Below are 26,723 nucleotides of genomic sequence, written 5' to 3'. Positions count from 1 at the left end.
GATTGCCACATGAAATGATCTGTTCAATATTTCGGGTACATTCTATGGTGTCTGCTGTGACATGAGTGTAGCATTTCTATTTTGCATCATGACAGCCAAGAGAAGAGCACCCCCTTGGGAAGAACTGCAGGGTCGGGAGTCAGGTTCACTGGCAGGTGGTCATAGGGGTGGGGGTGCTGGGAAGCGAGGAGGCCGGACCCCTGCACAGAGCCCACCTCTGCTGTCCCCCTAGTCACAAACACAACGTGTGCCCCCGGCCCTTATTCTGAGTGCAGGCCTTTCCCACACTCTGGAGCCTGATGGAGCCTCCAAAGGCCAGCCCGTCCCCCCGGGCCTGAGATGTGACCAGTGAGAATGGGAATGGGCCGGCCCGCCTGGTCAGTGTTCCTTCCAGCCCTGTACTTCCTACTGCTCTCCTGAACTTCACGCGGCCTCCGGGAACACGGCCTTGCCTCCCGTCTGAGCCCCCAGGTGAGGCAGAGGAAAGACCCCTCGTCCCCCAGGAGGGGCCACCATCAGTTCCTTTCTGACGGAGTCACGTGGGCCCACTGGGGACGGAGGTCAGTCTTTATTGGGTGGGTGGCTAATGCGATGAGGTTCAACACAGGAAGATGTTCTTTTACCCAGACCTGTAAGGCCCACCTCAGATCCCCACTTGGTGCCCCATTTTCCCAAAATAGCCTTGGATCCTGAGGAAATGTGGCATCGACCTCCTGGTGGTGGAGAGGGGGACTGGCCCCCAGAGAAGGGGCCTGGCCATCGGAGCCGAGGGAGACCTGGCGGTGGTGATGGTGATGCGATGGGCTGTGGGGTGGGCTCCCTCCCGCGGTGGGCTGAGGGGTGGGCTCCCTCCCGCGGTGGGCTGTGGGGTGGGGTCCCTCCCGCGGTGGGCTGAGGGGTGGGCTCCCTCCCACGGTGGGCTGAGGGGTGGGCTCCCTCCCGCGGTGGGCTGAGGGGTGGGCTCCCTCCCTCCCGCACTCCCCACTCCACTCTGTGGTCAGCCTGGGTGCCCATCTGCTCACCCAGGACTTTCCTGCAAAAAGCCTCGCTGACCCAGACAAATGGACCGAGGCCCAGAAACACCGTCCCTTGTAATCAGAGGAGACGTCTGAATGAGCGCAAACAATCGTCATCATGTTTCAGCTGAAATGGAACCATTTTGAGCTGCAGTTATCCCGGGACAGTGACGGCCACAATCAATCTTTTTACCTCCTTCTTCTTGTTCCTTTACCAAATACATTTTAGACTTTTAAAGTGAGCCACACACACACACACACACACACACACATGCGCGCACACACACGCGCGCGCACACACACACACACACACGCACATTGCTTGTGACTGGGGAGCACCTACCACCACCAGGCCCTTCTTCTAGGCACTGTCCTCACAGTAACCCTCCAGGACTGAGAAACTGACCCCACACTGGGTCAGAGGAGATGGAGGAGTCATGATTCGAACCCAGGACGGCCAGAGACAAAAGCCCTCTAGCCCTGACGGGCAGCTGTGCAAGGGCCGCATTGAACAGAGTCTGCTCTTGAACACCGCTTTTACGTAACTGAATAAGCTGCAGAGTAATTGACTAGGAAGTACCCACTGGTTTAATCCAACTCGGAGACGCAGACTTCCTAGTGGAAGCGTATTTTCTTGTTACATGCATTCATTCAAAACCTTCCTCTCCAAATGTCCCACTACCTAAGAGAAGGCTGACATTTGTGAGCCAGACAAAGCCCCATCAGACCCCCCCCCCGCCCCCCGCCGTTGGCCGCATCTCCTGGGTCCGCAGGTGATTTGGCCACTACGGCCAGCAGAGGGCACTAAACCGTGCTGAATTCAAGCCCCAGGAGTCCCCTAATTGCGGCATTGTATTTCCAGACGGATGACAACTTTCCTGTCCCTGGCTCTTCACCCTCAAAGGGTTTGTGCAAGCTAGCAATAAGCACAGACACGAGTCCGCGCAAAAGGAATCCTGGAAACAGTAGTTAAATCCATAGTGAATTTTAAGGATTTGTATTGAATCTACCATACGTGAAGTATTCTGGGCATTTACATGCTGGGTCTCAGAACTGAGATTATCACAGTAGTTTGCAACAAAGCAGCTTTACTTTGACTCCTATGGAAAGCCAGCCAGCTATCGGCTTGATTAGAATCGCCTTTATACTCCGTCTGGCGCCTTTCTAACACTCGTTCTTGGGCAAGCCCACAGCAGCTTTGGGGAGCTGGAAGGGTGCGCGGCAAAGCAGCCACCCAGCAGCCGCACTGCTCTGGAGACGAGTGTCCACGGTGCCGAGCTAGAAGGGGACGAGGCGATGATTCAGTTCGCCCAGGACTGAGTCCAGAAGGCCTTTTAGTGTCATGTTCGAGAGTTTAATTTGGTGGCATGGTCTCCCTTTCCATCAACAACCTGTCTTATGAGAACCGTTTCAGTGTATGACAAAACGACGCTGACTCCTGGGCCCAACTCCAGATGCAAAGCATCCAAACGTAGGGCAAGCGACGGGTTTTGTATGGACCACGGCTGACAACCTCGGCTGTGAGCTGCCCCTGGAGTTTCCAGAGGTGGTGCTGGGAGCCGGTCAGGAGCCACCAGAGACCCAGCATTGGGCTTTGCTGCCCCAGAACGGCTGGGGGCATGGGCATCCCCTGGGACCTTGCTAGGGAGGCAGCCTCTCAGGAACCACCGGACCCCCCACATTTTCACCAGACCCCTGCGTGCTTCCCATGAACATACAATCTGACACACGCCGGCCTCTGCAGCAGAGAAAGGTCTGGACTAAGCCAGGACAATGGGAATGAGAAGAGGGAGGAATCTGAAAGGGCTTCAAAGGCAGAATCTGTAGGAATGGCGATCACCTGGACGTGGTGATGAGTAAGGGCATCAGAGGTACTGGGATTTCCATCTTGGGGAATCCCGGGGGATCACTCATGAGCTGACATCAGGGGAATGGGGTCCCCGGTCTAGGAACAGAGATGATCTGGGCTCGGTATAAAACAATAATAGAAGCTCCCATTTACTGAGCTCCTATAAAGTGTGACAAGCCGTCTGAGGCTCGGCGGTAAGTTACCTCCCCAGTCCTCATGGCCATCCTATGACGAACGTCCTGCTGTCCTCAGAGATGGCCTGTTGCATCTCGGGGTTCTGGTGCATTCTAGTGGAAAGTGCCAACAGGAATCACACCAGGGCCTAGGGCTCGGCTGGAGCTGGTGCTGAAGGCTCAGGGTGTGGATGAGTTCACTCTGGGGGTGTGTGGAGGGGCAGACATGAGCTGCTGGTGCAACACCAAAGGAGAAGGAGGCCAGTACACTTGGGGACCGGGGAAGAGGACCCAGGCTGAGAGTCTGCAAAATGACAGCCAGGAGACAGGAGGACAGGAGGCTGGGGCAGGCAGAGACCCCAAGGCAAGGCAGGGACTCTCCTCACCCCTGCCCACTCCCCCTAGCCCTTGCTCACATGCTTCTGCCCAGTGAGGCGCCCTTTCATCCCGGGATACACCGATTTGTTTGAACCCATCTCCCACTGAGACCTTGAGCCTCCCAAGGACAGGGGCCATCTCCCGCCACACCCAAGCTGGCCTTCCCAGCTGATTGGGAGCTGCCGGGTTTTGAGGGTGTGGAGCAGACCCTGAGCCGGTGTCTTTGGGGAGGGGCCACCCGGCTGACCCCTCCTGTCCCAGGGATGAAAAGGCGCGCTGGGTTTCCTGGAGCAGATTGTGCCAGACTGTCCCCTGCAACTCAAACCCACCAGGTGTGGTTGAAACGCCGGGTCCTTCCGATCTCACTCACAAAAGAGACTCAGCTCCTCCGCAGAGGAACAGACAAAAGAGCCCCCGGGACGGGCCACGTGCAATCTCTCATCCAAAACAGGACTCTTGAGTGTGAACAAGAGGCTGAAATAGTTCAAGTCATGTGCTTCCCCACAAGACTTCATTATTGGTCAGCAGTTGGTTTTACTAAAATGGGAACCCACTAAGTAGCTTTATTCGAAAACTATTTTTAAAAAATTATAAAAGAAAAAACAACCTTCCTAGAAAATAAACTACCAGGGCACATTAAAGCAGTATTTTTTTCAATAAGACAACCCCTTTTTAAATTGGCTATATGAAAATAAAATGAGGACATGAACAGAATACCTATTCCCAGTCCATATTCATCTGCTTCGATCAGTATCTTAGCCTTCTCTATTCTTAATATGTTTCACTTCTAATATATTTTACAATATCCTTCCTATTTAAACATTTTCACAAAATCGTCTCAGAGTTTTCCAAATGAGTATCTCGTGAGCTCTCGCTTCATTTGCTTTATCCCTTTTTGGCTTTTACAGGAAAAGATGATAATGTTTTCCTTTCACAACCTATGTTTTCAGTAGTCGTCGTTCTACCGAAGTTTAAATCGTTGAGAGTTTTTTTGTTTCTTCCTTTTTTTTTTTTTTTTTTTTTGGTGGTTGTATTTTTTGCTGCTCTGTTGAATACTTTTATTCAACTAATTAAGAAGAAAATGCAACCAACACGTCAGGCCTTGTTTACAGAAAAGTTCACCATCTCTGTAGAACACTTGGGTTGGTTGACAGAGCAAGTTTTTGGAAGGCCCCAACACTCCATAATCTGACGAGCAGAGAAGAGAACATATACGCTCCCAAGTTGAAGTATTTTTAAAAAACTCAACATCAGCTTCATTATGTAAATGTGTGGTTCCGTTACTCAGTATGCGGAACTGTTGGTAAAATCTGACATCCATGGCTTCTATTTTAACTGACGGAATATTTAGTTGGTGTGTGGGCACAATTAAAAATGATCTGTGTGTCCCCATCCGCTCTAGGTGTGATGCGTTCACCACAAACACTGAGCTCCGCGAACATGTCTGCATTTACGTTATGCCAGAAAACAGACAGCCACAGCGTCGGGGCGGAATTCTTCCATTGCGTTTCCGGGGACATCAGCAATCATGCCAAGGGCTCACCTTTCACAGAAGGAACCTCCCAGTTACGGCTGGATTCCGTGAAATGGATGAAAAACAGCAGAACCAGTCTTGGAATCATCTCATTTTCCGTTGGAAACATCACGGCTTGAAAAGGACACAGACCTACAGCATCATTGGGCCGTGTGTGAAATTCACCTGCTCTCGGGAGCATGAGCCGCTGTGAACCTCACCTTCTGTAAATGCGCAAGGAGAGCTCGACTGGACGCTGAGCAGGGACCACTACAGACAGTCATTTGATCTAAATGAACAGTCACACTTCGCAGAGCTCCTGGAGAGCTCGATCCCAGAACCCTGAGATCATGACCTGAGCCGAAATCCAGAGCTGGCTGAGCCACCCAGGCGTCTCCGCATGCGTTCTCGCTTTCTTTTCTAACCACGGCGCATCTTTGAAACGGAAGTGTTGGCCCCACCGTGCTCAGGAAGGGTGGCGAAACAGTGCAGAGCACAGGGTTCCTCTTTCAGAAGTAATTGCCCCTAAACAGAGGCAATCTTTGCCCGTGGCTCTCTTGCCCTAGTACGAGACCTTGGGGAAGCTGGGGAGCCCCGGGGACGGGCCACCAGGCCCTTCCTGGACTCGTTCACTGCAACTTTTCACAACTCAAATTCTCATTTTTAATTACAGTGAGATGAAAACCATGGAAGAAATCTGAAAATGGATAGGATGCAGGGACAAGAAGCAAGAAACCCGGGCGGGTCACAGAGAGAGAGGGAATGACGACCCCCGGAGGGAGCCGGGAAGGCGCGCGGACAGAACACAGTGGGGTGTCGGGAGTGGAGCGTGAGCTCTCTGGGCCTGCCGCTGTTCGAGGCCAACGTCAGCAGCACGAGCTTCTGGTCTTCCTTCTCTCACCAAAATACACCTCAGGGGTCACTCTAGCTGACCTCCTCCAAAGGACAGCTGAGCCAGGTAGAGAGCACAGTCACGCTCACATCTGACCAATGGCTCGCCACCCCTCCCTCATCTGACTCACACCCACGGGTCCTCCATGTTCCCCAAAGGCCTGTTCACCCAACACTCAGAAGAGATGCATTTTATCAGAGGACCACCAGACGGATCCCTCAGGCAAGTCCATACGGAGACAGAAGCCCTTGCCCAAAGACCCTGAGCAGGAAAACAAGACAAAACCCCATCCGTGCACCCTTGGGACCCAGCAATAGTCGGGTAAAAGGTAATGATAAATGTTGGAACCGCACAGCCCCTTCCCCACCTGTCCCCAGGAACAGGCACCCAGCACAGAGGGTCACCGCCTCCACTGACCCTCCCCTTGGCAGTATGGATGATGGCAGAGACGTTGGCCAACTCCGGGGGTGGGCAGCCCCCCTCCCTGGGTGAGCCCTGGGCCATGACTCTGCCACCCACCTTGGGTGATGCGGGGGGACTAGACTTTCGTGGCTGGGTATACTGTAGATTTTTGATTTTGAAGAAACAAGTGGAACTGTAGACTTCAAGTATCTGCGGATTTATTTGCTCATTCATTCATCGGGCGATATTTAGGAGACCTGACTGTTTGCCAAGAGACACGTGAACAAGACAGGTACCACCCTTGTTCCCCCAGAGCTTGCTTTCTGCCCGGAGAGATGCAAGAATCGATCACCGTACACCCGACCCACCACCTGCTCGAGCTGGAGGCAGGACAAGCCAGTCCAGAGGGACCGCAAGGCTGCCTAGGGTGAAGAGGCCTCTTCTCAAGGCCGCGGCCGACCGGTCCAGGGGAGAGGAAGAGGGAGAGGGAGGAGCAGCTTGAGCTGGGGGGGGCTCTGGGGGGGACCCGGCGGCTCCAGGAAGCCCCAGAGCCTGCACCTGGGTCCAGAGACATCTAGTGTCTCCTGGCAGGACTGATGGTGGCAGAGTTTAAGGATGGGGGCCGGGAGAGAAGCTTCCCAGCAGGACTGCTCTGAAGCAGAAGCTAATGACACTGGGCAGAATTTTCCAGGCCCTAGGGCTTCTGGGGGCAGGAGCAGCTCTCAGGCCCATCCATCTGGCACCGCGGAGACGCCTGATGAACATTCTTGAAGGAAATAGGTCATCAGGGGCTTTCACTGCAGATTTCTCTCCATCTCATCAGCCCATGTCAGGTTTCCAAGAGCCCGAGCCTCTGAGGCTGGTGGCCCGGCTGGGCTCAGTGTCTCTCTGTCTCCGTCTCCGGCTGGGCTCAGTGTCTCTCTGTCTCCGTCTCAGGCTGGGCTCAGTGTCTCTCTGTCTCCGTCTCCGGCTGGGCTCAGTGTCTCTCTGTCTCCGTCTACGGCTGGGCTCGGTGTCTCTCTGTCTCCGTCTCCGGCTGGGCTCGGTGTCTCTCTGTCTCCGTCTCTGTCACCCTTGCTTCCCTCCTCCTCTCCCTCCTCTCCTTAAGCCAACGAGAGCCTTTGCCAGAACACGTCCCCTCTCTGACCTTGCTTTCCGATGAGCAAAACAGGAGGACCCAGGGACAGTCAACCCGAGTCACCAGACCGAGCTGTTACAACCAATCGGCCCCACAGGCGTCGCTGTGCCTCCGGGGAGCTCTGAACTCAGCACGCAGACGGCGGCCTCTCACTCCCTTCTGGGAGCAGCCAGAGCTGTGGGTGAGCCCGTGGTCTCCACCACAGAGCCCACGCTGCGGCCCCGCGGAGAATGTCTGCACCCACGTCTGCTCTGTCCCCTTCTGGGGAGGTTGGGTCTTCAGACGGTGGGTGTTGGGAGAGAGAAGAGCCCTCTCCCCTCGAGGAAGGACAGTTTCAGAAATAATGGACACAGACCTTGGGGCTGGGCAGAGGCCCCGGGGCCACCTAGGAATGCAGGAGGCTGGAGGCCAGCAGCCCAGAAACCTCCAGCCCCAGCCTGGTAGGGACCTCCGAGGCACCCAAGCTCAGAATGCCAGCTCAGCCCCAACTGGACACACGCTGTCTCTTCCCCGTCCTCTGTTGAGAAGGCTCGTGACTCTCCTGGAGCATGTGTGTGATTCAACACATTTTTCGGTATTCAGAAATAGACTAGAGCTTCTGTTGGGATCTGGCATTATCCAGAAAGGAGACGCACAGGCCTTACGTAGCACAACCCCCAGAAAAGTGGCCCCGGAGGCTCTGGGCATCTCCCCTGGGGGGCCCCGTCCTTGTCCATCTCATCTGCAGGGACAGTGGTCAGGGACAGTGACCTTGGGCGCTCAGCACTCATGCTGGGCGGGACAGAGGTGCCGCCCGTTTCCAGATGCCCCGTGAGCCCGGCGGCGTCTTGACTTTGGCGTGGGTGCCCACGCTGGGCTTGGCTCACAGCAGGTGCTCAGTCTGTGCTGGCGGACAGTGATGTCCCGTGGGCCGTGGCCCCACCGTGTACTAGGAAAACGTAGTGTTTGGGGAACCACCCGGCTCTGCCCCAGAGTAAGTCTCCAAGAGCCAGTGCTAAAGTGGGTCCCAAGTGTCCTCGGGGCTGCTCCCTCCGGCTCAGACACCAAGTCACTTGGCGGCTCCAGCCCCAGTGTCCCGTGACCCTTTGAATCGGCCGTCACACAGCCACCTGGCCCGGCTCAGCGTGAGCCCAAGGGTCACGGATGGAAAAGGCCAGGGTCTTCTTTCTGCCTCGAGAATTTACCATCAACAGGGCTGTAGAGTAAGTAATCACAGGATGGCGGGGCTTTTAGATCAGAAGGGAAAAAGGAGCAGAAGCCACTGTGATGAGGGCAGGAGGGAACCCTGCGGGGCGCTGGCGAGACCCAAGGAGAAATGGAGCAGGAGGGCATTCGGGGAGCGCAGGCAGGTGATCCACACGTGGGCAGGCTGTCCGGGCCTCCCGGGAAGGGCTTCTTCCTGGAGCAGATCCCCACTCCTGGCCTGGGTTTGCTGCTCTGTGAAGGTGCCAGAAGCCGACAGCCAGGAACCCTGCCTTTCTGGCCCTGGTGTTCCAGCAGGCCACTTCGCCATGGTGGGAGACAGGGTCCCAGGAGCAGAACGGGCACCCCGTCCCACTGGGCACTGGGGGTGGGCTTTGTCCAGCTGGACAGTGGCCGGCAGCCCACAGAACCCCTTCCACATGTGGCAGCAGATGCAGAGCTGAGCCCACTGTGCACCCTGCACCGCCCCCCCCACCCGATCTTTCCTGGGAATGTGGGTCACAGTGACCTTCCGAGGCAGCCGGAGAAAGAAGACAGCGGACTGCTCCCAGTCTGGGCAAGCAGTGTTCAAATCCCCAGGCACGGCTGCCTGTGTGCCTCCCACAAGAGCGGTCACTTTATGTCATGGAAACAGGAGGCAGGCACGGGGACACGAGATCCATTATCTACCTGCAGATGGGGACAGCTCCTCACTCCACGCCTGAGCCTGAAACGGTGGCCAAGAATGCTCACCACTCCTTTCTGGAAGGTTCTGAGGATAATGGACATGACTGCTCGGTGAAGTTCGGCATTCCTTGAGTCCAAGGATTCACATGGTCGCTGCCTCTGGTCTCCAGAGCAGAAGGAGCAGAAGCAGAAGCTCCCAGGTTCCCCGCTGAACCCCAAGCCACTCCAAGGCTGCTGACTGTTCTGACACGTCCCTGCAAGCCAGGCCTCGCGGCCTCCGTGTTTCTGCCCAAACACAGCCCCTTAGCAGCCAGGTCTGCCTAACCGGCAGGGGTGGTGTCTGGTCCCCACTGGGGTCTCCTTCTGTTCCAGCCTTTCCAGGCTTTTTCAGTGAAAGGTGAGCCGAACGAGAGACCAGCGATGGTCCCTCTTAGGTGGTCCGCTGCTTTATAGACCCTGCAAGGCGCTCTGTGCACCAAGAAATCCTGTGAGTGCAGACACGGGAAGGGCACCATACCTTCCCCAATGTCCCCACTGCCCACTTCATGGGGCGACCACAGTCAAGCCAGGCGCTACCCATACCTTCTGGGTTAGGCAGCAAAGCAAAAGCCAGAAGACCGAGCCAAATCCTTTGGCTTACTGACACATCTCAAGAGTGGGAAGTCAGTTGACTTCAACGGGGCGATGACAAACGGGACCCCAATGTTCCCAGAAGACGGACAAGCCCTTCTTTGCACCCACAGGTCAGATATCTCCTCAACATCTTTGCGGGTTCAGGTGTGCACGGGGTGAATTCTGGGCCCCGCGGATCCCTCCACCCAGCCGGTAGCCGAGAACAGACCATGCTTGGGAGATGGTCCCGGCAGGCCCTCGTGGGTGGACAAGCCCCATCAGTCCGCTGACTCCAGAAACAGACTGGGAAGGACAGCGCCAGTTTTCTCAAATCGCAGCTAAAACCACAAATCAAACACGTCCTGCCCCCAAGTGCCGAGCTAAGCCCCCCACCCCCCTCCTATCCCGTTGGCTCCCGGCAAGTCTTCGAGGGACCAGGGACCTCCGTGAGACTCGGGGGCCTTACCTACGGACCCCATACCTGTTTCCCATAAAAGCAAGACACCATCACTCACAGGGTAAGACTCTCATTTTGTTATACGCTGGGGAAGAACAGAACCTCAAAGAACAAAGACGTGTTTTCACAGTAAAGGAGGGACAAATCTAGAATTTGCCCGAGCTTCGGGTGTGAACACACTTACATGAACGGAAGGTCCAGATAATAATAGTAAAAGCCCTCAAGCCGGCCGATGTGCAGCCCCGGCGTGTTCCAGATGCATCCGTCGTGATCCTGCCTTTCCAGAGAAGGTTTTGCTTGTTGGAAAAGATACTAAGGGCGTGCTTTTTATCCGAATTGGGGAAGGCTGGAACTTAATTGCTTTTGAACAAAGGTAATTGCAAACCTCTAAATGTGGAACCACTGAAACATCATTAAGAGGAGACGGGCAGAGAAGTCCACCTATCAAGAGAGAACATGAAAGAGAAAAACAAAAAACCTGCACGCAGAAGTGACAAGGGGAGGAGGAGTTGCTGGCTCGTGTCCCTGCCCTGGTCTGGCTGATGGTCGCCCGGCAGAGGTCTACACCCCTGTGCCCTCCGGAGGCCCTTGTGTGGCTCCTCCCCTGAGAGGCAGCTACTCAGAGAGGCAGGGGCCACCTTGGCCTTGACAGACGAGGACAGGGAAGCCAGGGACAGTGGGGGACCTGCCCACCATGCCCAGACTCCCAGGACAGAGAGCACTGGCTCTTTTTGTAGACTGAAGCGCATCCCGGGTTCTGCAGGGGTGAGGCCACACAGCTCCCCACTAGTCACACACACAGAGTCTGGTTGGGGACCCCTGCGACACACAGAACCCTCAGGGTTCAGGAGCCTGAACTGTGAGCACATAGAATTGTACGGCTGTACCCGAAGTACTGGGCTAGGGGTGACCAGTGGAAAGGAGTCAGGGACATATTTTGCTTCCTTCCCCAAACACCCTCGTCCCCTAGACCCCCAGAGACACAGGTCAGGTGTGTCCAGAGATGGCTGAGGTCCCTGGGGAATACACAGCACGCCCTGGGCAAGGGGGCTGCCCAGGAGGCCAGGCGAGCTGGGGAGGCATGGGGCCCCCAGATTCCCTGCAGCGGGTCCTGGGGGAACGGTCATCCAGGTCCCTGGGGACGGCGCTGCTCTCGGCCCACAGCGCCCGAGGAGCCCTGGGAGGCAGGCGTTCGTAGGAGAAGGTGGCTGGGAAGGTGGCTGGGAGGTGCCATGAGGCCCCTGGGGCGGCTGCCAGTCCAGCCCAGGGAAAGGGTCTCAGCCCGAGCACGGCAGCAGCAGCCGAGATGCTGGGAGCTTAGTGGTGTGTCTTTGCCCCAAGAATATCTCCACTTCCTCACGCACGCTGTGTCCCCCACTGGACCGCAGCGAGTCAGCCCCAGGCCCTGCGACCACCGGGTACTGGGCACGACACACCAACTCAGGGACCATTCTGAGAACGCCCGGCCAGAGTTCCCTCCTCAGTTAGGAAACCAGGCACAGGGAATGAACCGACTTCCCAGAAAACTGCATTTTTATTTCTTGTTTTGCATTTTCTCTTACTACGCAAGCACCAAGGGGCAGTGCTTCTTAAAAGAGAGATGAAGAGATGGAAATTATTTTCACAAGTTGGTGCTGATCGCTTTATACTGAAATCACTGGGCGCGACGCAGCCGTGAGATAAACTAAGCACAGACAGTCCACGAGGAGGTCTCGATGCGCCTTCCAAGCAGAGTGCTGGATTCAGTCGTTTCCAAACAAGCCGCCCTCCCTGGCTGCCCTTGCCTGGCCGCAACCTTACCATGAGCCCCGCACAGGAGAGCTCCTTCTCCTCGGGTCACCGGGGGCTCGGGCCTCCAGCCTAGGTGGAATGCCCGCGCCCAAGAGAGCAGTTGGCCAAGGAGACCAAGAAGAGGAGATTCAAGAGGGCTCTTTGGGTTCTTGATTTTGCTTTTCCTCCATGGGGGCAGGATGAAAAGATGGTTCTGGAAGTGGAACTACTAGGCCGCCTTCTCCACGTTCGTGAAGGACCTCCTGGGGCCTTGCCTGCTTCTCGGCGCATCCCAGAGACAGGGCGCATCCCCGAGACAAGCCACAGAGAACCAGAGCTCCCGGAGGAGCCACAGGTGGTTCCACGTGAGTAGGCCACTCTGGGAGAGGGATGGCCCTCTTGGGGGAGGCAAGGGGACCTCACTGCCGACACTGGGCCAGGTTAGACGGTCCGCAGTAAAGGATGGGCTCATATTTTTAGGCCCTTAGTTCTCAACTCATTAGGAGAAAAAAAGAAAGAAAGAAAGAAAGAAAGAAAGAAAGAAAGAAAGAAAGAAAGAAAGAAAGAAAGAAAGAAAGAAAGAAGGAAAGAAAGAAAAAGTCTCTTCAGCAAAGCTCATTACTTTTCCTGGGAATTGGGGGAAATAAAACCAGCTCATGAAATAGCATCTGAAAATGCACTTTGCCAGGTAAATGACAAAGAGCTATTTCTAGAAGACAACAGGACCGCCTGTTTTTAGGTGCAAAAGGGTTTAAGGGCTCCCTACATCTGGTTTCAGATTACCAAGATCAAAGGCCTCGCAAGCAGAAGCAGCTCCTGGGGAGTGTGGATGTTTTCACAGCAGAATGGGAGTTCTCACACACCTCAGGCTGGGTTTGAGGACTGCTTGAGCTGGAATTAAAAGTCTCCGGAGAGATCTTGTTTAGCAAGCTCAGTAGCACTGGACGTCGTGATTGGACATGGATCTTTATCCACTCAATTTTCTGGTTTTTTTTTTTCCCTGAACAAATGGGCAACTTGTTCTTCAAGACAGGACAGAGAGCACGTGACTCATGGTTGCAACGTTCTCTCTTGTCCCTGTGGTGTGTCACTCAAGTCTTGTGTCCCGAAGCTTCGGGGACTCTGAGCTTCGGGGAGCAGTATGCAGAACCCGCGGGGTCTGCAGGGAAGCAGGGGCTTGGGGGAGGGGAGGGGGGCAGCGGGGAGGAAGGTCTGTATTCACTCCCAGGTCCGCCCGACTCCTCAGCTGACCCCTGTAATTTAGTCTCCATTCCAGAACAAGAATGGCGTGTTAAATGAGCAGCTACTTCTAGAAGAGAGAGCATAAAAGGTAGGAGATCTGGGGCACCTGGGTGGCTCAGTGGGTTAGGCTTCTGCCTTCGGCTTAGGTCGTGATCTCAGGGTCTTGTGATCGAGCCCTTCATTGGACTTGGGTCTTGTGATCGAGCCCCGCATTGGACTTTCTGCTCAGCGGTGAGCCTGCTTCCCCCTCCCCGTCTGCCTGACTCTCTGCCTACTTGTGATCTCTCTCTCTGTGTCAAATAAATAAATAAAATATTAAAAAAAAATGTAGGAGAACTGACTCTAAGTTCCACCTTTGCCCCGGTTCGACTGGTCTCCTGGAAACCCAAGTTACTAGATTAGAAAACAGAAAAACAGAGGAAGCGGACGGCTGAAGGTATGAGGTCTCAGTTTACTCTTCCACAGAGCAGGCCAGTAAGTATCTTTTGTAATGCCATTTCCAGCTGGCCAGGGGCAGAACCTCCCTCCTTTATGGGAGGCTCAGAATCTGCAGAAGGTGTTTCCCTGAGCCAAGGAGGAGCTCCATCAAAGGAAGGGACAGAGAAGGCCAAGCAAAGCTTCCTCGCTGGGAGTCCGCTGACCCTCCCCTCTGATGCTGACAGAGTAACACCATGGCAACTCGTCTTCAAAGAATCTAGAAAATCCTCTATGTTAAGGAGGAAAAGGTCCTTTATCGTTCATTTCTGTGCTTTATTACATCACACACTGCTAAAGACCCATGGGCACATTTCTGGATTACATGCTGAAACTGATTTCATCAAAGAATTAAAAAAAAAAACAAAACCCATACATATGCAAGAAAAATGTAAAGCCCCAGCATATCACCAGCTCTTCTGTACTCCTGGCCCCCATGGGCTTCCTGCCGGTCCCTCCTGAGCAGGGCCCTGGACCATCCTGAGGACAGGAGAGCCCTCTGCCTAGGCTACCAGCAAGGGCTCTTTTTTTTTTTTTTTTTTAAGATTTTATTTATTTATTGACAGACAGAGATCACAGGTAGGCAGAGAGGCAGGCAGAGAGAGTGGGGGTAGCAGGCTCCCCGCTGAGCAGAGACAACCCCCCCCCACCCGCCAGTGCAGAGCTGGATCCCAGGACCCTGAGATCATGACCTGAGCCGGAGGCAGAGGCTTAACCCACTGAGCCCCCAGATGCCCCACCAGCAAAGACTCTTAAGAATGCTGGCATGTGAGTAAGTCTGTTAAGGGACCATTTCAATTTCAATCTCCTATGGACCACACGCTAATTTGCATATTTCCAATTATGCGACTTGCCCTCTCGAAGATGAGTACAAAGAGAAGAGCTTATTCGGTGGGAATGAAGTCCTCCACTGCAGTAAAGACAAGAGAACCACAGATGCAAGGAAGCTTCTCAAGGGCACACTTTCACGGATTCCAATGCCACACTTGCCTTTAGTTCATCATCAAGGAGCCCACTGACCACTCACCCGCCGTGAACGAAGAGGAAACTTCCCAAGTTTCCCCTGATGGGAACAGATCAGACAAGAATGCTCTACAGCTAGAAACTTTACGGAGACATTTTTTTCCATTGAAGAAAACCATCGCTCTTATTTTGAAACAAACCAATGAAGGAACCCTGGAAACCTGTACCTGGCAACTCTTCATTCCTGAAAACATTCCCATAAAGCCGCTGCCGACGAAGGCTTCGCCGTCTCTTCTGAGACATTGTGGACCACATCAACGTGTTACTGTGGTTCCTGAACATCACAAACAAGCAGTGATTCATTTCTCTACACCTGTACAGGCCTGTAGACTGTCGTTTCCTATACGATATAACATCACTGAATTCCGTATTCACTAAAAATTACCACCTCAGCAGTGACAAGACAGCTGTGTTCCGGAGAGTCTGCTTTTACCCACACCAAATTATTAGAGAGTAGATGATAATTCAGAGGAGGAGGGGGAAGGCTCAGAGGACAGGAAGTTGACCTGAACAGGTAAAGTAAACAACAATTAACAGAAACCAAGGACGCCTCCCCTGATACATTATCAGTTCTTGTCACTTTTTCGATCAGAAATGGCCTTGGCCCTGGCAGAGGTGCTCCCGATTTTTCTGCAGCAAATCTGAACGGCGACCTCTCCTCCCGGGAAAGGGCTCAGAGGATTCCTCATTCTCTTCATGTTATATTTTAATTTTAACAGAGTTACTCAGAGGCAACAGCCTGCCAAAGCACTGTGCCTGGAGGGGGGCCCTGGGGCGATGGTGGCTTCTTTCCATCCAGCTGTCATCTCCTGACCCTTGCTCACGTGGCTGTACCAGGCAGATGCCAGCCTCGCCCACGCTGCTTCCCCGCTAGCCCACGTCCAGGGCCCGGCACCTGCCACTGCTCAGGGAAGCCCTGCTTTCTCCATGACAGTCCCCCGACCTGGAGGTCTGGGCTGGGACCCACAGCTGGAGATCTCTGCTCCATGAATCTTCTGTCTCCTCTTCCTTCTGAACTTGAATGTGGGCTCCCAGTGAGCTGAGATCAGCTCATGGCCTTGTACATCTTGGAGGGGTCCTGCGGGCGGGGGGCAGAGTCTGTAGCAGCACCTGGTAAGACTGCAGAGACGTATCAGAACAAGACTTGGTGGAAGGCCACACCTGTGCCTGGGAAGGCAGGAGAGCGGCAGGAGAGCCTGGGGAGGAACAGGAGAGGTCCCGCGTACCTTCTTCAGGCAGGCCATCCACTGTCAAACTGTTAGACACCTCCTTTTCTGGACCTGCATTTTACTGAAACCCCAAAGAATGCACAGTAAAAAGGTGGTCCCAGGCACAGAGGTCTAGAGCAGTCAGGGCCACCCCACATTCTCACTCGGGCCTTGTGCAGGGAGCAGGTGTGCTGGGTGCCCCCGGGGAGGGCAGGCCCTGCGGCCGGAGGGAGCTAGGCTGTAAGCATGGTGGGTTGAGACCTCCAGGGCTTCAGAATACGATCCGGACACCTTCAAGGTGGTAATCAGGTAAATATTATCAGATTTCCATTTGACGTTCATCTGGGCTGTGTCAGTAAATCGATTTTTGCCATCCTTCACAGGATCCATAAATGAACCGACACTTTCACCCCTGCCTCCAGGGCTGATGCCGAGGTGGGACGATAAACCAACGTCCTCCACCAACGTTGTGAGATCGTCTCGCTGCAACCCTGGGTTAATTTGTCTCAGCAAATATGTCAATTGCTGGGGCACAACGTTCTGTCAGAGATCAATACCTAAATGCATATTCTAGAATCGTTCCTGAAAACCGCAGCTGACGATACTGAAGTCAAGTCCTGGAGAGGAACGCGCAGTCGCCGTTAAAGCCGAATAAAGACGCTGAACCTCCACCTAAAAGTGACCTCATGGGAATGGAGCACTAAAAGACCCAGGAGGACGCTGGGAACTCCAATATTCTTCTTTTCTCTTTTTTTTCTCCCCCAACAGCATTTTTAAAGGAGCCCGTGGAGCCCTGTCCTCTCCCTTGTGTCAGGCACCTATCTCGGGCTGCGGCGAGGCTCTTGGGCACGACGCAGCAAGAAGAGAGCTCCGAGTGCCTGGGTCCTGACAGGAGAGGGCGAAGGAGCACGGAATGAAAGCACGAACTCGGCTTGGCAGGGCACCACACCCTCGGGAAGGCTGACAGCAGTAGCCTGGCCCTTTTCACCAGTCCTCTGACTGTGCTACAATTCTGGAAACAGCCTACGCACCTGAGCACCCACTCCCCAGGGGGGAGGATGGAGGGGCCTGAGGACAGGGACGTCCTGGGACCGCACGTAGCTACAGGACAAGGTGCCAGCCAACCGCAGCGCTTCCACTTCTGTCAACTCCCGCCCGCCTCGGTTCGGTGCTTCTCTTTCCATCACGCAGGGTGTGCTCACACACCGCAGAGGCTCAGGGATGTCCGGAACCCCACGCCTTGCCCAATGAGGTCACAGCCTCCTCAGTGGCCAGCACAGGACGTGGGGAACGGACGGACGAACGGACGGACGCCCTCTGCCACTAGAGAGGCGAGGTCAGCCGGCGGGCGCAAGGCTCTCGCTGCGTTCACTAAAACTCCACGTGAAGAAAGACGGCACGCTTGCAGGGCTGAAAGTCGGCTAACGCACTCCTAGCGAAACCCAGGGTCCCCACTAAACTCCATCACTCCCCGGGGAGCCCATACTGAAACCTTCAGGACGGAGAACAGCCGCAACTGTGATCTTCCTCCGTCCTGACCACGTGCAGCTGGAAACGGAGCGCCCCGGCTGGGCAGACCCGGGGAGAGCTGGTGCGTCCCAGCGCAGCCAGCCCACGAGACTACTGGCCATTTTGTTATTACAAAGCCAAATAGATTGCTTTGGGCTATTTTATTTGGATACACACACACACATTTTTTAATAGAAATGGAGAAGAGGATATATCCAGATTTATCTTTTGATGTATCCTCTAAAACCTGAATACTGGGACACCTGGGTGGCTCATTCAGTTCAGCCACTGCCTTCGGCTCAGGTCATGCTCCCAGGGTCTGGGATCAAGTCCCGCATCGGGCTCCTTGCTCAGCGGGGAGCCTGCTTCCCTCTCCGCCTCTGCCTGCTTGGGCACTCTCTCTCTCTCTCTCTCTGACAAATAAATAAATAAAATCTTAAAACCCAAATACTGAGCCGAGGTGACACTAGTCAGGTTGGTTTTTTTTGTTGTTTGTTTGTTTGTTTTATGCTAAAAGGCCCTTAAGTAAATTTCTGGTTATGATCAGCCAAACAGCAGAAATTTAGTGAAAAAACTGCTTCTATTTGTGGTCTGCTTACATATCTGAAACTGGGATCAAGAGATCCATCAGCAAAACCCAATCCGTGTGGGTTACATTCATCAGTCAGAAATGGATTTACATTCCTGCCAGGCGCAGCAGTCACACGCTTCACGGTGTCTGAAGTTACGTCCCGACAGGGCTCAAGTCCTGACCCCTCAGTGAGAAGGTCCGCCAGCAGCCAGCAGTTACTCCTGCCTTGAGCACAATCTCTCTGTCTCTCAGCCACACAACTGCACCACCCTCAGCTCTTAGCAAAGCCTTTGGGGAACCCCAGGGAAGGATCCGGATCCCCCGGGGAGGACGCTCGCCTTCGGACTTAACAAAGGTTCCCCCAGGGCGCATCACAAAGGGTTGGAGACGCAGACTGTCCCTCTCTGACCTTCCATCCTCCCGGCACAGGTACAGGGCCTAGGGTCCTCCCAGGAGGCACACTGTGTGCTCTGCACCCCCGACAGGACCCCAGCCTGGCACCCCTTCCAATCCCCACTTCAACTCACCAATCTGGCTTTGGTCTGAGACCCCCGGGGGCACCTCGGGGACAACCCCAGAGCACATGGTGGATACTCAGGAATGTTTGGGGGACAAATTACTAGATGAATGAATGAACGAGTGCCCTGGGCTTCAGCAGGACACACAATCAAAGAGCCACAGAATGGCAAACCCAAGCCCAGGTTAATACTCTTGGTGTCACATCTGCCTCCTGGAGGCAAATCCCATACCTGGGCATTATGGTATCTTGGAGAAACAAGAAAAACCTGGACCGGGTCTGGCCCTGACCACTCCCTCCCCAGAGCTTCAGGCCCAGGAAGCCCAGGACAACATCTCTTTAACGGCACGGGCGTAGAGGCCGTCTAAACTCCAGTAAGTAGCAGAGCTGGGACTCGGCTACTGGCCAGATCTGGTCAGATCTCCCAGATTCCGAAGGCCCTGTTTGAACCACTGCACAGTCCTGCCTGGGAGGTGGAGCCCAGGGACTGGGGAGATCCCTAGAGGCTGAACTGAAATGCCTTATCTCGGCACCTGTGAGAACCCTGGTTTTTAAGGTGGTGTCTTCCCAGTGCAGCGCACACATCACAGCATCGTTCTCTAGAAACTCACTAAAAATGCTGTGTGTCTGTGCGTCTGTGTGAGACAGAGACAGAGGGAAAGGGACAAGGGGGGAATCCAGGGGGCCTGGAGGTCGGGACAGCCTGCGGGTCGCACTCCCCCAAGGCCAAGAGGCCTCCACTTCCCGGCTGTCTTGTTTTCTGATTTTAGTCATCTCCAGGGGGGAGCACATGCCAGGAGGGCTGGTCAGGGGGCACTGAGCAGGGGCAGCTGGAGACTTAACCCCGGGGTGTTGAGGGTCCCAATCACAGAGGAACAGGAGGCTGTGGGGAGACTCCTCTCCTCCCGTCTGCCTTCAAGGAGCTCACCTACTTGGCCTCCAGTCCTACTCCACTTCTGGGAACAGCAGAGACGCGCGCATCGTGGAGACCACCCGAGTGCGGATGCTGGCTGGGTCCCTGAGACCTGCTCTGATTGGACCTCGAGATGGAAAGTCCAAGAGTAAGAATGGCATGAGCTGGGAGACCCCGGTGACTCCAGTGTGGCTTGGAGCTGGGAACCGCTGTGCACACCGCTGTGTCCTCCTATGTGATGCCTGGAAGCCCCCGGGAGCAGCGTCAGGTGGGCGGGATCGGAGCCTGCCCTCCAGCTGGGGAGGCCGGCAGCGCCGGATCTGGGTTCACAGATGGGGCAGGATGGATCCCAGACGTCACTCACACGTTCCCTACCCCAAAGCTCCGGTTACCTCTGGAATACACGCCTGTCATTTGCTCTCGGGAATCTCTGGACCCTCTCAACCTGGCCGGGGGAGCGTGGAAGGCAGACGCCAGGGGTCTCAAACGGCCGCGTGGCGGGCATGAGGAGCCCACGAAGTTTTGTGCCGAATCTGCATGTGGGACTCTGTGGCCCTGCCTGCTGTAGGGACCTTTAAGTGTCCCAGGGGAAGCGAAGAGCAGACCTCATTGCGCCTCGGACCCCAGAGTGCCCCCCCGGACAGCTCCTGCAGCTTTTAGAGTGATTTCCAACAAGGCTGAATTTTACCCCGTCTTCCTCTTCCGCAGCTTCTGCTGCCTGGAGGGTCGAGCCCAGACTCCTCGTTGGCCAGCTGGGGTGGCGGCCCCCACCCCCACCCTGTGCTTGGTGCCCCCTGCCCCCAGCAAACGCATACCAGGCTTCTCACCTTCTGTATTCCGCTGTGCCCAGCTCTCAGTGTTTGCAACGCCCCTCCCGCGGGCCCTGTCGGGCAAAGCCCCCTCCAGCCTTCGTCTCTGGGGCCCCAGCCACACTCTCCAGGAGCCTGTGTCCCCAGGTGATCTGGGCGCTTGGTACCCAGGCCACTTCCTCACTTGTCTGTCCCCCCAGCATCTGAGCTCCCTCGGCTCAGGCGTTTGGTGGGCAAACAGGAGGCGCTCAACCCGTACACACAAATGTGTCTACCTTCCATTCTTCAGGTGTACGCCATGCTCTGCCCACATCTCCTAACCACTTCCGGAGTAAAGAAGGAAAAGGAAGGACCTCAGGAAATGCCTGGATGTCCCAGTCCCACTGAGACCCCAGCTGGCACAGGCACCTTCTAGCAACAGGTCTACCCAACGGAAGCTTCCAGCTGGCCCTGGACCAGTGGAGCACATTCCTCTGGAAGACCAAGCCACAGCCGTGAATGCAAACTAGTGCCACTGCAGGGACCACTGGCTGGGCCACGACTTGGTGGGATGGAGGCCTGACTGCACACCTGCTCCGAGCCACACCACACAGACACCCGTTCCGGAGGAATGTGGTTCTCCGCCTGCAAGCAGAGGGTCCCAGGGGCTCTCAGTGTGAAAGTTCATTGCAGCCCAGAGGTGGCACATCAGAGCCTGCAGACCCAAGGCGACCCACAGACAGCCTGCGTTCAGCCCGGGATGTGTTTCAGAAACTTTTCCTTTTTTGAAAGGTCTGATCCCATACAGTCCGCGCACACACTTGAAGCCGATGGTTGGGGCTTCTGACAAATGTCTGCCCCTCGTAACCCAGGCTATAATGTCAGCCTACTCTCCCCCGACCCTGAGAGGCTGACACTGTTCTGATCCCCATCGGCAGAGATGATTAGCTCTGTCTGCTCTTGAACGTCGTATCAATGGATCTGTACGGCGTGCGCTCTTCTGTGTCTGGCTTCTTTGATTCAGCAGGTGTTGGAGGTTCACGCTCGTGCCTGTGTCTGTTCCTTTCTACTGGGAAGAATCGTCCACGTGTGCCTGCCACAGTGGGCTTACCCGGTCTCCCCTGGACACCTGTTTGGGTCATTCCCCGTGTTTTGCTGTTATGAACCAAGCTGCTCGGAGCTTGATTATAAGTCTTTTTGTGGATGCACAGTTCTCATTTATTTGGGGCTTAATGTCTGTAAGTGGAACTGCCAAGTTCAAGGATCGGGTGCACGCTTATCGTTTAAACACTTTCTAAATTAGTTTGACATATTTAAAAAGAGGGGGACATCCGTATAAAGGCTGGAGAACTGGTTTTCCCAGGTCCAGTCTGCACCAGTGTGTGGCCGCAGGGCCCTCGGTATGAGCCTGGATGTGCAGAGCTGCATGTCCCCACTCGGCCCCAGTCCCGACTGGGTCACCCCCACCCCCCGCTCCTGCATCACACAGCCTGTGGCTGCCACCCCACACAGGGGCACCCAGCCCCGGTCCTCGGATTCCAAGTGGTTCCCCATCACCGCCTCCCTCACTCAGGACTCCAACGGAGGGTGCTGACGGGGGCTGGGGGAAGGGTAGGGGGAAGCCAGGGGGACCCCTGAGTGTCCTCTGGTCTCAAAGCAAGACGTTTTCCTAATTCCAAGTGAAATCTCCCTTCTCAGGTCACCACTGTCCATAGTTGTGGGAAGACTTTAATTTGGTTCACTTTTCCTTAACAGGCCGTGTGTACATGGTTTTGATCTTCTTTTATTAAAAGTAAATCCACCGTCATCACTCCAGTCTCTGTGTCCACATCTAATTAGGGCAGAAGCTTGGCCCAGCCCAGCAGGGTGTGTCGCCGTCCCTCAAGAAGAACCCACTTCGAAGACCAGCCCCCATCTTCGGAGGAATGTTAACTGGGCCAAACAATGAGCATGGATTCTTTACAACCACATCTCTGGGAGATGTGCGGGAGAAAATTCTGCCCACAAATTGCAACTAAGAAACAAACTCTCTATGTTTTATACCTCAACGAAACTGCTTCAGCATCTCCTTAAACACCCCAGCAACGAAATGGACACACAGTCCCATTTGTGTCTGGAGGGGACCTGAGGACCAGGGTCACGTTTCCTGGCTCCACGTGAGGGGCACAATTCCCGACAACCTCAGGCTGAACGCCCACGGGATAATGTTGCAAACGTGCACCCCAGGGCCTTCCGAGTGCCCTGTAGGTGACGCGGTGGGCAATTTCCCAGCCCCTTATCCTATGCTGTGCCAATCTGGAGACGAGAAATTAAGATCCTTCCCTAGAGCTGAGATGACCACAACCATCGAGTAAAATCGATTTGGCCCAAGTCACGCAGCTAGAGGATGAATGAAACAGTTCCCGGGGTGGGGCCCAGTGAATGAAGCCACCGTAACTGGATTCATTCGTTCAGTGATTTGCCCCCGCCTGCTGGACGACGGCCAAGGAGACAAACGTAACCCAGCTCTCGGCAACCGCGCTGCACACACCGCCTCGGAAGGCTGCGGGGCTCTTCACGGGACGGCCTTTCCCAACAGGTCGCTTCCCAGAGTGTTGACGTCCATCCAAATCCTTCTACCACCAGCCGCCAGGGCACTCGGAAATAGCACTAGATCATTCCAACCCCTTTCCCATCGGAGCCCCTACCTGCTGTGTATCTTGACCCCACAAACCCAGACCTGCAGAGCACTCCTCATTCCCTCTGCTGACAGCTCTGGGGGAGAATGTTCTCTTTGCCACGTCTGAGCCGGCTCATTGATCAGTTCCCATCTGGTAAGGCTAAACACTCAAGTGATCTAGTTCCAGGGGTTACATTTTTCTTTATTGATGCTCTGTCAGTAAACTACAATCAACAGCATATAATTACGGAAAATTATAACAGTAACACAGCAGTAAGCCAAAAAAGCTACCCTTGGGGAATATTAATAAATAGATACTCTTCTCTTTAATAGAAAATTCATGCCTATTTCATAAAATGCTCTGCTCTCACACTGGGAAGCATTATGACACTCATGCATTTTTAAAGAAACTCAGATTTTAGTACGACCAGGAGCCAGTAATAGAGATTTGTTTGTTTATTCATTCAACAAATATTTACTGAGTATCTATTGGACACAGAGCATGGAAGGAGGCCTTGTTTAATCAACAAGATTAGACAGAGATGCTGCCTTCAAAGGATTTCGATTCTGACCAGGGAGACCAGTTATCCCTGCACAAGGACATCAGTGGGGTCAAGTTGGGGGTGTGGAGACTGGCTGCACCCAAACCACTCGAAGGCTGCCTCCACCCTTGTGTCCTATACAGACACACAAGGTGCTAGAGATGCCTCAGGGACTAAAACCCCATTCTTGCCTTTGGGAAGCTTCCAGCGGCAGGAAATGATATCGCTCCCATGCACTAAGTGTGCACAGTGACCACCAAACTGAGCAGAAATCCAGACGGTCAGTGGCATGGCTTCGGGAGGAAGGTCAGGCTCTCTTGCTGCTCCTGCCCTCGTGAAAAGCTTTACTGGTTTTCAGCAAAGCCTGGAGAAGCTATCCATGGATATTTTGAGTGTCTGGGCTCCTGGGGTGGCTAGGTCTGCTCTCACAGACAGGGCGAGGAGAAGCTGGGCTTATGGGTCAGGGACCTGCTGGGCTGTTCAGTGACCGTGACCTCAGAGCTATCCTTGAGGTATCTCACTGGCCCACAACAGCCCTTGCAACTCACTGGGAGACCCAATAAGGCAGTCAGCCCAGTGCAGAGCCCCAACCCAGGAGACGGTAGGGGGAACCCTTGGTTCATACTCGGGCTCCTCTGTCTGTCACCTGGGCCAAGTTGCTCTCTTCTCTGAGACTCTCCTCCTCTGTGGCCTGGGGGCCCTGTGCCTCCCTGTCAGGGTTCGTGGGGACACATATGGGGTCTCAGAGCTGGTGGGAGGGGCAACAGCAGCCACATCCTTGTGCTCAGGAAAGGAGCACAAGGGGCCCGGAAAGTAGGCGGCACCCACAGCCGCTGAGCTTCTCCTCTTGCAGGCAGCAGCTGAGGCGCCCCCAGGGATAGCTGCTGTGCCCCCAAGAGCCACACAGCCTCCTGGGGCAGATGGACTCCTAATTACAAGCACGGCGTGAGAAAGAGGAAGCCTAGTGACAGGGGTTCCGAGAAGGGGGTTTCACGTGATGAAAGTTTCACAATTCACATTTTGTTTTATGGGCTCAACTTGCTCCCGAATTTGAAAGCATCCGTCAGGGATGCAGGCAAGGCGGGGCGGGCAGGCGGGGCGAGACAGACCCAGGCTCCGCGCATGCGCCGTCGCTGGACACGGGTGCCATGGCAGAGACGACCAGCAGGTGGCGCCGGCGGGAAGCCAGAGAAAGGTCCACGGGCCCCTGCAGGGTGCTCCCGACCCCACCTCCTGCAAGGTCAGGCTCTCACGCACCCAGCGTCCTTCCTGCATCACTCCTGGAACCAGGTTTCTGGTCCCTGCACGCCCCCAAGTAACGGCATCCCAGATGCCCGGGCAAACATTTGTTCTTCAGCAATTTCTCTTTCCATTTGTGATGCTGATTAACTAGCATCTTATAATTCTCCTGGCTGGGCGCTCTCACGCCGTTTCCCAGCCTGGAACTTATTTTATAATCCGTGGATCCGTTCTCTCTACCGCAGTCAAGAAGCTCAACACTGGGAGCGACTGTCCTTGCCCCAAGCGAGAGGAAAGCTGACGAATCAGATGGCACGTCACCTCCGGGGAGCCGACGGGGTGCCCACTGCAGCGACCCTGCGGTGCACACGAAATTATTTGCACTGGCAACCGGGACTCGAAGTATATACAGACAAAGTGCTGCACAGGACAGAAGTGGCCATGAACACAGATGACGTCGGGACACGCTTGTCTCTTGCCTGCCCTCCGCTTAATGGACCAGTTATCAGTTATGTAACAACCCGCTGATGTCATCCACTAGGGGCATTTGGGGAGCCTCAGGGGCAAAAAGGCTGGAGAGAGAAAAGCAGGAACGCAGGAGGGAGTCCGTGTGTGACGAGGGGAACCCAGGAGCCAGACTGGGGGGAACGGCATGGCCCTTCCCTAAGGGCGTGTGCCCCAGGGAAGGAAGCAGTTATCTTGTTCCTTGGTCATAGGAATAAGTGTCAGTCCCCCAGGCCAGGTCTCTCTTGCCTCCAGGGCATGTGGCCAGACCCTGCTCTGGGAGCCCCCTACCCCCTGGCTTTGCCATCTGCTGTGTGCAGGAGCTCAGGCAAGTCACTTCCGCAGTAGAATGCAGAGGGATCTCCAGTTCAAGGATCCAAGGAAGTCATGAGTAAGACCACGTGTGCAGAGGATACAGACCCACTGCATGATCGAGGCGGGGAGGGGTGGGCCTGGTTCTGGCCAGCAGAGGGCCGCCCTGAGGGTGGGAGCAGTCCCCGACCTCCGGGGAGAAGGCTTCAGGACCAGGTGGGAGCTGCCCCGAGAGCCTGCGGAATGAAGGACGGAGGAATACACAGAAAGCCCCCACTGCTCTGGAGGGTCCTTGAACGGAGTGGCCATGTGCCCGCTTGTCCCGGACAGTCTGGCTTCCTGCCCGCAGCTGGCATAATTACCAGCAGTGTCCCCTTTCTCTCCGAAGGTGTTCAGGCTTGGATGCTCCACTGTATGTGCGTGGATGTGAGATCACCATGCCCAACAGAGAGAGACATTTTGTGTCTCGGTATGAAACCTCACCAGACAAAAATGTGCTGAACAAATCCCCCTTGATAGAATCAATCTATTTAAGCATTATGAATTGGAGAATCCCAAGTCTGAAACCCCAAATTACCGTATTCTTCGTAGCATCTTTTAAAAGTCACTGCAGCTCTCCCGGCAGCACGGAGCCTTCACACGTTCAGGGGGACCTGGGCTCGGGGCCACGGGCCGTGTGACCTTGGGTCAGGGCTTTCCCTCTCTGAGTCTATAAAATGAGCACAACCGTGACTTCATGGAGCCTCGGGGGAAAGTCTGCAAGATAAGGAGAAAGCCCTGCACACCCTTTCTGGAATGTGAATAAACACTTTACAATATGCTCAGCTCAAAGGCAGCCAAACCAGAAGCCACAGAATCACTCTTCTTTCTCTTAGAATAGACTCTGGGGTTCCGAGTCCGGGAAGGAGACCTAAGGCAGTTTTCAGTCCCAGAGACATAAGTCTTCAGCAGAACCAGGCAGTTCCGGAGCAGCAAGAAGTCTCGGGGCCATACTTCCGGCTGCACTAATGGGGCCGTGGCCGGGGACGTGTCTCCTGCTGGACTCCCGAGACCCTGCTGGGATACTGCGCCTCCTGGACACGAGGAGAAGGGCTGCTCTGATGGCCTGGCCAGGAAGACACCCCAGAGGAGGTGCCGACAGTGGCTTCCTAAG

General features: G+C 54.9%; 1 protein-coding gene across 9 annotated transcripts in view; it reads right to left on the bottom strand.

Annotated features, from left to right (window-relative positions):
* PTPRE (protein tyrosine phosphatase receptor type E) overlaps positions 1-26,723 on the bottom strand; it is a 153,386-nt gene that overhangs the window by 43,766 nt on the left and 82,897 nt on the right. Inside the window, exon 1 of one of the 9 annotated variants that reach the window (XM_032312983.1) lies at positions 13,775-13,781. The exons of the other annotated variants lie outside the window; for them this stretch is intronic. The gene's annotated coding sequence lies outside the window, so the exon portion shown is untranslated. Of the gene's footprint in view, positions 1-13,774; positions 13,782-26,723 lie in introns of those variants that run through there. 9 annotated transcript variants of the gene reach the window in all.

This window comes from Mustela erminea, chromosome 14, assembly GCF_009829155.1.
Source record: "Mustela erminea isolate mMusErm1 chromosome 14, mMusErm1.Pri, whole genome shotgun sequence".
In the NCBI taxonomy this organism is placed as follows: Eukaryota; Metazoa; Chordata; class Mammalia; order Carnivora; family Mustelidae; genus Mustela; species Mustela erminea.
Note: the sequence above shows the minus strand (reverse complement) of the source record. Positions and strands in the feature narration are given on the sequence as shown.